This window comes from Choloepus didactylus, chromosome 14 (assembly GCF_015220235.1).
Source record: "Choloepus didactylus isolate mChoDid1 chromosome 14, mChoDid1.pri, whole genome shotgun sequence".
In the NCBI taxonomy this organism is placed as follows: domain Eukaryota; kingdom Metazoa; phylum Chordata; class Mammalia; order Pilosa; family Megalonychidae; genus Choloepus; species Choloepus didactylus.
In genome coordinates, this window is record NC_051320.1 from 98,039,446 (window position 1) to 98,050,428 (window position 10,983).

At 45.3% G+C, this 10,983-nt stretch overlaps 1 pseudogene; it reads right to left on the minus strand.

Moving 5' to 3' along the window:
- Positions 1-5,358: 5,358 nt before the first annotated feature.
- LOC119509383 lies at positions 5,359-7,238 on the minus strand (annotated as a pseudogene).
- Positions 7,239-10,983: the final 3,745 nt, after the last annotated feature.

Sequence of the window (10,983 nt, forward strand, 5' to 3'; positions counted from 1 at the left end):
CCAGGGGTCTCCAGGGAAAGGAAGCCCGGCTGACGGGGTGTGGGGGGCAGCTATTTGCCACCGGCCTGCGACTCGCGTCTGGCTCCCTCCTTGCTGGCTGCAGGCCCAGGTGAGTCTCTCGGGCCATCGAGGGGTCAGACGTCCTGGGCACAGAACAGGCTCCAGACAGAAGACGGCCTTGAAAAACCACGCGAACTGTGGGGAGAAGTCGTGGGGAGGTTGTGATACAAGACTGACAGGGAGCAAGGCACTGTAGAGGGTGGAGCATGGGTCTGTCTCCCCTTTTCCTCCCCACAGATTCCCGTTCATTGTGGGATGACAATGGCCGCAGCTCCGCTTCCTGCAGCCCCAACCTCGAGGGCAGGGTGGGGACTTCTCTCCTGGGAGCAGCAGGTGCAGGAAGCCCGGGCAGCCCTTCAGGTCGGGGCAGGTTGTCCTGCCAACAGTGAAGGGCAGACAGACAGAGCCTGGGGTCTGAAAGCCTCTGCCTTCTCAGAGGGCTGGGGGTGGGGAGCTGTGGGGTCCCGGACACGCTGGGTCAAGCCCTGGTGTCTGCATCGGTTTTCTGCTCACGGGGCCACCCACAGCGACCTGGGGGTGGGGTGGGGGCACACGGGGCATTCACACAGCCCTCCCGCCGGCTCCAGGGCAGGGGGCTGCACAGCACCAGCGGCCCGAGGCAGGATGGAGCCCACCATGGCAGGGGCTGAGCTTGAGAACAGTGGCAGGTTTTCAGAACAAGAACTCACGTCACGTCCTCAGCCTGGGCCTCAGTTTCCCGTCTAGAACTGGAGGGCCCTTTGGGTTGGGAAAGTCCAAGACCCTGGGCTTGGAGCTGGGGAGAGAAGTTGAATGGAGGGAGTGGCTAGAGGGGGGCCGGCAGGCCTGTGCCGGGGAATGCAAGGGCACTCCATACCCACTCAGGTGCCAGCTTTCCTTCTGCCCCGCCTGGGAGGAGTTGAGTCACTGGCGTTTCGCTGGCCGCAGACGTCCTCGGCGGCCTGCTGCAGGAGAAGCTTCAGGAAGCAGGGGTGGGCAGCTCAGGCACGCCTCCTCCAGGCAGGCCTCCCTGAGCACCACGTCTGGGTGACAGTCACCTCCTCTGACTCCCAGTCCCCTCCCACAGGCCATGACCGCATTCACAGACTGAGCTCCGGGGTCCGGGTGCTCTCGCTCAGAGTTAGATCCCCCAGCTCCAGCATGGCGCCTGGCACACAGCAGGCTCTCGAGAGGGTGTGTGGGATGGAAGAAAGGAAGAAACTCACGGAGCTCGTGGGGAAGGCCCTGAATGAAACCTGCTGGGACAAGGGGGCCATGGGAAGAAAGGGTTCTCCAAGGTCACGATGGCCCCCCAAGGCTGGAGTCCCCACACCCTGGCCTTGAGCATGGGGTCCCCCCAGGACACGGCTGCTGGGGCTCCGGAGCGCACCAGGGAAGTCCACGCCCCTTCCCCGCTGCCTGGAGGCTGCCCTCCCGCCCTCTTCCTCCTGGCTTCAGAGGGCAGACCACACATCGTCCATCCTCTGTTGGTGCTGACTTTGAGTTTCGAAATCAGCATGCCTTCTGCAAAATCCCAAATGAAAGAGAATTATATAAAGTGTAAACCAACGCCCTCCCTCCACTCCCGTCTCCAAAAGCAGCTGTTGATAGGAGTTTGCTGCCTGTTCTTCCAGAGCCTTCTCTGTGCTTAGGCAAACGTGCCTGCATATATTAAAAAGCAAACGACGGACTTCCGGGAATGGAGGAGTGGGACAGGCAGAGCTCACTCCTCACCATAAAACTAGAGAACAGCAGGAAAACGGCCAGAGCAGCTGTTCCGGAGTCCTTGTGCCCAGGGGAGGCCCTCTGCATCACACAAGGAGGACCCGGGTGGAAAAGCAGAGAAACCACGACCGAGAAATCAGGGTGAGGGTACTCAATCACACCACCCCTAAAATCCACCGCAGAGCAGCAGCCGATCAGACAGCGGCCAAACGGCACGGCCCTGCTTGGGAGAGGTGGGGAGGCTTCCCTCTCAGTCCTGCAGCCAAGTGTCCTTGTGCGGGACCTGGGAGCCAGAAGACTTGTTTCTTCAACACACAGAGACTCTGCTGCGGGACCCCGTGTCCACCCCCACCCCTGAGGCACCTGGACTTGGGGGACTCTGGGAAGCCCCCCCCACAGGAGGAGAGGGGGACGCAGAGCAGAGCTGATCCGACATCTGGCCGGTGGGAAAAACAGTCTGGGTCCCACTGGAGGCTGCCTTCCCGCCCTCTTCCACCTGGCTTCAGAGAGCAGACCACACATCGTCCATCCTTTGTTGGCATTTGATTACCTTGATAAGGTTATTTTGAAATCTGAGCCCCAGAGAGGTGGGGGAGAGGGAGGGAGGTGCACTGCAATGCCAAATGCCCTCCCCACACCCCCGAGCTCGCAGGTGCACACCAGCCTGGGTCTTGCAGGCCAGCGAGAAGCAGGGCAGCTCCAGGCCGGCTGTGGGCTGAGGAAGTTGAACCTCCCAGTCCCACAGCCCAAGGTCTTTCCACACAGGAGCCTGGAAACCCCAGACCCATCGTACCTACAAGCAGAGTCTTTGCTGGCACAGTGCCCACCCCCAACCCTGGAGCCGGTGGCTTCCAGCACATCCAGGGGCCTGTGGCCATGACTGGATCTTCACCTGGTCTGGACCCCCCCCCTGGCTGAAGCTAGGTTGGGGTGTGGGGGAGGCAGGGCTCGGGGGAAGAGGTGGCCCAAGAGCACCATCTGCTGTGAAGATGGGGAAAGTGCAGTCTGACAAGCTGTTGCTTCTCTGCCCAGCCCCAAAAAAGACTTCCAAAAAGGGCTGCACCCCCGAGTTAGGTCCTGGCCTCGGTTTGGCTGGGAATTACTGACAAACCAAGTGCCAAAGGAGACCTTCAATGCAAACCCAAGCAAAAGGAAAATATAAGATGAGCAATGGAGACCAGATTTCAAAATAACCTTATCAAGGTAATCAAATGCCAAGAAACCAGCAAAACAATCACAAGCCTTATGAAGGAGCAAGGACATATGGCCAAGTCAAATGATCAAATTAAAAAGCCAGAGGAGACACAGAATTTGGAACAACTAATCAAAGATGTTCAAACCAATCTCCTAAATAACTTCAATGCGTTGGCTAAAGAGATAAAGGACATCAAGAAGACACTAGAAGAGCATAAAGAAGAACTTGAAAGAATACATAGAAAAAATAGCAGACATTACGGAAATAAAAGACACTGTGGATCAAATTAAAAATATCCTAGAGATACACAATAGCACAGATTTGAGGAGGCAGAAGAAAGAATAAGTAAACTAGGGGATGAGCAACTGAAATTGAATGCACAAAGAACAAATAGTGAAATGGATGGAAAACTTGAACTGGAGCTCAGGGAAATGATGGACAACATGAAGCACACAAATATAAGATTCACTGGTGTCCCAGAAGAAGAGAAGAGTAACGGGCTAGGAAGATTATTTGAGGAGATAATTGGGGAAAACTTACCAACCCTTTAAAAGACATAAATATGCAAATCAAAGAAGCCCCACAAACTCCAAATAGAATAAATACAAATAAACATGCTCCAAGACACATACTAATCAGACTGTCAAATGCCAAAGATAGAGAATTCTGAAAGCAGCAAGAAAAAAGCAACTCACCACATACAAGGGAAGCCAAATAAGACTAAAGGGAAGCCAAATAAGACTAACTGCTGATTTCTCATCAGAAACTATTGAGGTGAGAAGGCAGTTGTATGACATATTTAAGACTCTGAAAGAGAAAAATTGCCAGCCAAGAATTCTTTATCAAGCGAAGCTGTCCTTCGATAATGAGGGAGAGTTTAAAATTTTTACAAACAAATGCTGAGAGAATATGTTAACAAGAGACCTGCTCTGCAAGAAATAGTACAGGGAGTTCTGTCAGCTGAAAAAAAAAAAAGGACAGAAGAGAGAGACTTGGAGGAAAATATAGAAAAGATGACTATCAGTAAAGGTAACTAAAAGGATAAAAAAAATACCAGATCTAACAAATAAAAGCCAAGGGATAAAATGGTTTAAGGAAGAACAGTTTTTGCAGTAATAACATTGAATGTTAATGGATTAAACTCCCCAATCAAAAGACAGAATGGCAGAATGGATGAAAAAATATGATCCATTTATATGCTGTTTACAAGAGACTCACTTTAGACCCAAAGATACAAATAGGTTGAAAGAACAGATGGAAGAAGATATTCCATGCAAGCAATAACCCCCCCAAAAAAGTAGGAGTAGCTATATTAATATCAGATAAAATAGACTTTAAATGCAACAATGTTATAAGAGACAAGGAAGGACACTACATAATAAAAGGGATAATCCACCAAGCAGAAATAACAATCATAAATGTTTATGCACCAATCAAGGTGCTCCAAAGTACGTGAGGCAAACACTGGCAAAACTGAAGGAAGCAATAGATGCTTCTGCATCAACAGTGGGAGACTTCAACACACCACTCTCTTCAATAGATAGAAAAACTAGACAGAGGACCAACAAGGAAATAGTGAATCTAAATAATATGATAAATGAATTAGACCTAACAGACACACATAGATCATTTTTTTTTCAAATTCAATTTTATTGAGATATATTCACATACCATACAGTCATCCACAGTGTACAATCAATCACACATAGATCATTGTATCTCAAAACAGCAGGATACATATTCTTCTCAAGAGCTCATGGAACATTTTCCAGGATAGATCATATGCTGGGGCATAAAACAGGTCTTAACAATTTAAAAAAGATTGAAATTATTTAAAGCACATTCTCTGATCAGTGAAATGAAGTTGGAAATCAGTAACCCTCAAAGAACTGGAAATTTCACAAATATATGGAGGTTAAACAACACACTCTTAAACAATCAGTCTATCAAAGACGAAATTGGGGGATAAATCAGTAAGTATCTGGAGACAAATGAAAATACAACATATCATGAGAATACAATATCTCAAAACTTATGGAATGCAGCAAAGGCAGTGCTGAGAGGGAAATTCGTAGCTCTGAATGCCCACATTGAAAAGGAAGAAAAGGAAGAAAGAGCTAAAACCAAAGGCCTAACCGACCGACTGAAGAAACTAGAGAAAGAGCAGCAACTAACCCTAAAGCAAGTAGAAGAAAAGAAATAACAAAGATTAAAGTGGAAATAAATGAATTGGAGAACAACAACAACAACAACAGAGAGAATCAGTAAAACCAAAAGTTGGTTATTTGAGAAGATCAACAACATTGACAAACCCTTAGCTAGACTGGCACAGTAAAAAAGAGAGAAGATGCAAATAAATAAAATCAGAAATGAGAGGGGGATCATTACCATGGATCCCAAAGAAATAAAAAAAGACCATAAGAGAATACTACATACAATTGTATGCCAAAAAACTAGACAACTTATATGAAATGGACAATTTCTTAGAAACACATGGACATCCTATACCGACTAAAGAATAATTAGAAGACATCAACAAACCAATCACAAGTAAAGATTCAATCAGTCATCAAAACTTCCCTACAGAGAAAAGTCTCTGCCAGGTGACTTCACAGGGGAATTTTTTTTTTTTTTTTAGGGTTCTGAAGTGTATTATGTTAAACAACTTTTCACTTGTCTCAGTACATCTTTTATTCAGTTTTGGCAAAGATTACAGCAAAATAACATCTGTCATATACATGGGTTCATAAAATGGGAGTGGTTGTACCTCTGAATCTTGTCCACATCATCTTCTTGCATATTAAATAACACATAAATGTCCTGATTTTCCTCCCTAAAAGGTTACCAGATGCTGGTTCCAAGTTTACAAGAGAAACACACATGAAATCCTGTCTCTGTAGCTAGTCCTGTCATTAATACAAACATGACACAGTCATATGCTAAATGGTTATAAAGAAATAGCATATTATGTGCAATTAAAATAGAGAAAAATTAAGTCAGCTCTTTCCAGGCATAAATGTGTAAATATTTTAAAATTTCACATTAAATATCAAAGGGAGGATTTTCCCATATTTCTAAATAATATAATATTGATAATGTTGAACATATCTTATAATGGACTTTTACATTTGACCTCCTTTCTTGTAAATACAGTTGCAGACTGAGTTGCAGACTTTTTTTCAAAAAGTCTCTCCTCTTAACACTCACGTCCTTCTGGGATGGGTCGAGACAATCTGGCACACTAAGGCAGCATTACCAGGAAGATACCATGACATTCCTTTCACTCCCCCACTTTTTTTTTTTAGCTTGAGGTTTTAAGGTCAAAACATAAAGTCTTGTAAGTTCTTAAAATAATCCTTTCACAAAACAAGGCAGCTTTATGCTGTAAAAACATTAGTTCTCTGTCCGAGGTTATGTTTTCCTGTCCCCATCTGCTCTTCCCAGCTGTCAGCATCTTCTTGAGAGATCAGTTCTTTCTTCATAGCGACACCTGCATGCAGCTCTGTGGCTGTCCAGGTATGGTTTACACCTAAACGTATAACGCTGTCAAACAGGAGATCCACTGTTGTTTCACAGGCCTGAACATGCCAAGCTGGCCCTAGTGTTTTCTGCACATCTCGGCAGATCCTGGAGAGGCAATACTGGAACTCATTGCAGTCATTCTTGCCTTTGCCACAGGTCTCCCAGCACCTATTGTGTTGGTTGCAGCACTTGTCAAGGAGGGGATGCCAGTGCTAAGGTGAACACCAAACAGCAGAGAGCCACATCCACTCGGTGGGGAGGGTTTATAACCGTAACATGGGAAAGGCTTAGACCCTCATGGCACTTGCACTGGCAGAGCCGGTCCTCGCCTCCAAGGAGGTCCAACACAGCATCCGGGTCTGTGTCTATCTTGTGAACGCTGTTCCGGATGGCCTTAAGGGCGGCCCTCCAGTCGGTGGTCTGGGCCTCCTCCTGGCCCCTCAGAGCAGCTGTCAGGAGGAGCAGAAGAGCGAGTGTGGGCCGCGGAGGCACAGCCATCCACACAGCGCCGGCCTCGCCAGGCCCCACGGGTCCCTGGAGCCCCGGCAGGTGCACCCCCACGGAGGCTCCGGAGCACCCTAGGCAGCGGTGCGAGCTGGGGGCTAGCAGACAGCCACCCACTCCATGTCCATTCCTCCTCGGAATTTTATCAAACGTTCCAAAAAGAACACTATTCCTGCTTAAATGACACCAACAAATTGAAGAAAAGGGAACACCACCTAACTCATTCTATGAAGCTAATATCACTCTAATACCAAAACCTGATAAAGATACTACAAGAAAGGAAAACTACAAGCCCATCTCCCTAATGAATACAGATGCAAAAATTCTTAACAGAATACCGCAAATCGAATCCAATGGCACATTAAAAGATTATACACCACGACCAAGTGTGATTCATTCCTGGCATGCAAGGATGGTTCAACACAAGAAAATCAATTGATGTAACACAGCACATTAGCAAATCAAAAGTGAAGAATCACAAGATCATCTTGATAAAGGCTGTTCTGGTTTGCTAATGCTGCTGTTATGCAAAACACTAGAAATGGATCAGCTTTTATAAAGGGGGCTTATTTGGTTACAAAGTTACAGTCTTAAGGCCATAAAGTGTCCAAGGTAAGGCATCAACAATAGGGTACCTTCACTGGAGGATGGCCAGTGGTGCCCAGGAAAACCTCTGTCAGCTGGGAAGGCACGTGGCTGGCATCTGCTTGCTCCCAGGTTGCGTTTCAAATGGCATTCTCCAAAATGTCTGCATCAGCTTCCAACAGCTGTCTTCAAAGTCTCTGTCTCAGCTGCAGCTGCTCCTTCTGTCTGTGAACAGTTTTATAGGATTCCAGTGATTCAATTAAGACCCAGCCTGAATGGGTGGGGTAACACCTCCATGGAAATTATCCAATCCAAGTTTTCACCCACAGTTGATTGAGTCACATCTCCAAGCAAACATCCAATCAAAAGGTCAAACCCTAATAAAAAAGATTACTCAATCTGCCCCTCCCCCCCAAGATTACATCAAAGAACATGGCTTTTTCTGGGTGACATAATATATACAAACCGGCACAAATGCTGAAAGAGCATTTGACAAAATTCAGCATCCTTTCTTGATAAAAGCACTTCAAAAGGTAGAAATCGAAGGAAACGTCCTCAATATGATAAAGGACATATATGAAAAACCCAAAGCCAATATCTTACTCAGTGGTGAGAAACTGAAATCTTCCTCTCTGAGATCAGGAATGAAACAAAGATGCCCACTGTTACCTCTGTTACTGAACATTACACTAGAGGTCCTAGCAAGAGCAATTAGGCAACAAAAAGAAAGAAAGCCATCCACACTGGAAAGGAAGAAGCAAAACACTCATTATTTGCAGACGACATGATCCTGCATTTGGAAAATTCCAAGAAATCTACAACAAAGCTACCTGAGCTCATAAACAAATTCAGCAAAGTGGTGGCATATAAGATCAACATGCGAAAATAAGTAGTGTTTCTATACACTAGGAATGAGCTAACTGAGGAGGAAATTAAGAAAAAAAATTCCATTCACAATAGCAACTAAAAAAATCAAGTACCTGGGGATAAACTTAACCAAGGATGTAAAAGACCTCTACACAGAAAATTATAAAACCTTACTAAAAGAAATAAAAAAGGACCTAAATAGGTGGAAAGATATTCTATGTTCATGGATAGAAAGACTAAACGTCGTTAAGATGTCAATTCTACCGAAACTGATCTACAGAGTCAATGCAATTCCAATAAAAATTCCAACAACCTACTTTGCAGACTTTGAAAAGCTAGTTATCAAATTTATTTGGAAGGTGTTCTGGTTTGCTACCCATTATATTACGTCCCCCTGAAAAAACATATTCTTTAATGCAATCTTGTGGGGGCAGACTGATTAGTCTGTTGATTAAGGTGGGACCTCTGATTAAATTATTTCCATGGAGGTGTGGACTCCGTCCACTCAGGGCTGGTCTTGACTGGTTCACTGGATTGTTTAAGAGAACTCAAGAACCGACCCAGATGTTTGCTGGTGCTTGGAGACGCTTGGAGTTGTGGACAGGAAGGATGTTTGGAGATGCTAAGTTAAGAGATGAAGCCCAGAGTTTGCCCTGGAGAAGCTAAGAGAGGACCTCCAGATTCTTAGAGAGAAATGCTCTGGGAGAAAGAAGTGAGGACACACAAGAATTGAGAGAGAGAGTAGTGAAGACAAAAGCCCAGAGAAATTTTGGAGAAAGCCACTTTGAAATACAACCCAGGAGCAAAGGACCAGCAGATGCCAGCTACGGGCCTTCCTAGGTGAAAGACGTGTTCCAGATGCCATTGGCCTTCCTTCAGTGAAGGTATCTTGTTGATGCCTTAGTCTGGACACTTTCATGGTCTTAGAACTGTTAATCTATAAGTCAATAAATCTCCTTTATAAAAGCCAATCCATTTCTGGTATTTTGCAAAATGGCAGCACTGGCAAACCAGAACAGAAGAGAAAGCGGCCACGACTTTCTAAAAAAGAATGAAGTGGGAGGACTTACACTTCCAGACTTTGACGCCTACTATAAAGCCACAGTGGTCAAAACAGCATGGTACTAGCACAAAGATAGACATATTGATCAGTGGAACTGGATTAAGAGTTCAGAAATAGACCCTCAGATCTATGGTCAATTGATTTTGACAAAGCTCCAAATCCACTGAACTGGGACAAAATAGTCTCTTCAATAAATGGTGTTGGGAGAACTGGGTATCCATAACCAAAAGAATGAAAGAGGACCCCTGTTCTAGTTTGCTAATGCTGCCGGAAAACAAAACACCAGAAATGGATTGGCTTTTATAAAAGGGGGTTTATTTGGTTACACAGTTACAGTCTTAAGGCCATAAAGTATCCAAGGTAACACATCAACAATCGGGTACCTTCACTGGAGGATGGCCAATGTTTTCCGGAAAACCTGTTAGCTGGGAAGGCACACGGCTGGCATCTGCTCTGGTGTTCTGGTTTCAAAATGGCTTTCTCTCAGGATGTACCTCTCTAGGCCGCAGCTCCTCTTCAAAATGTCACTCTCAGTTGCTCTTGGGTGTTTGTCCTCTCTTAGCTTCTCTAGAGCAAAAGCCTGCTTTCGAAGGCCGTCTCCAAAATGTCTCTGTAAACTGCAGTTCCTCTCTCAGCTCCTGTGCATTCTTCAAAGTGTCCCTCTTGGCTGTAGCTCTTCTTCAAAATGTCACTCTCAGCTGCACTGAGTTTCTTCTGTTTGTCAGCTCATTTATATGGCTCCAGTGATTTAATTTAGACCCACCCTGAATGGGCGGGACCACACCTCCATGGAAATTATCCAATCAGAGTCATCACCCACAGTTGGGTGGGGCACATCTCCATGGAAACACTCAGAGAGTAATAATCTAATTAACACTGATAGGTCTGCCCACACAAGATTACATCAAAGATAATGGCGTCTGGGGAGACATAATACATTCAAACTGGCACAACCCCTATCTCACATCTTATACAAAATAACTCAAAGTGGATGAAAGATCTAAATATAAGCTCCAGTACCATAAAACTCCTAGAAGAAAATATAGGGAAACATCTTCAAGACTTAGGAGGTAGCTTCCTGGATCTTACACCCAAAGCACAAGAAAAATAAAAGGGAAATCCTCAAGACTGAACACTTTTGGGCTTCAAAGACTTTGTCAAAAGGGTGAAAAGGCAGCCAACTCAATGAGAGAAAATACTTGGTAACCATATATCTAGTAAGGATTTGAGATCCAGTATATATAAAGAAATCCTACAACTCAACAATAAAAAGACAACTCAATTATAAAATGGGCAGAAGATACGAATAGACACTTCTCCACAGAGGAAATACAAATGACTAAAAAGCACATGAAGATGTCCATTTTCATTAGCTATTAGGGAAATGCAAATCAAAACCACAATGAGATATCATCTCAAACCTATAAAAATGGCAGCTATTAAAGAGGAAAGTACAAGTGTTGGAGAGGATGTGGAGAAATTG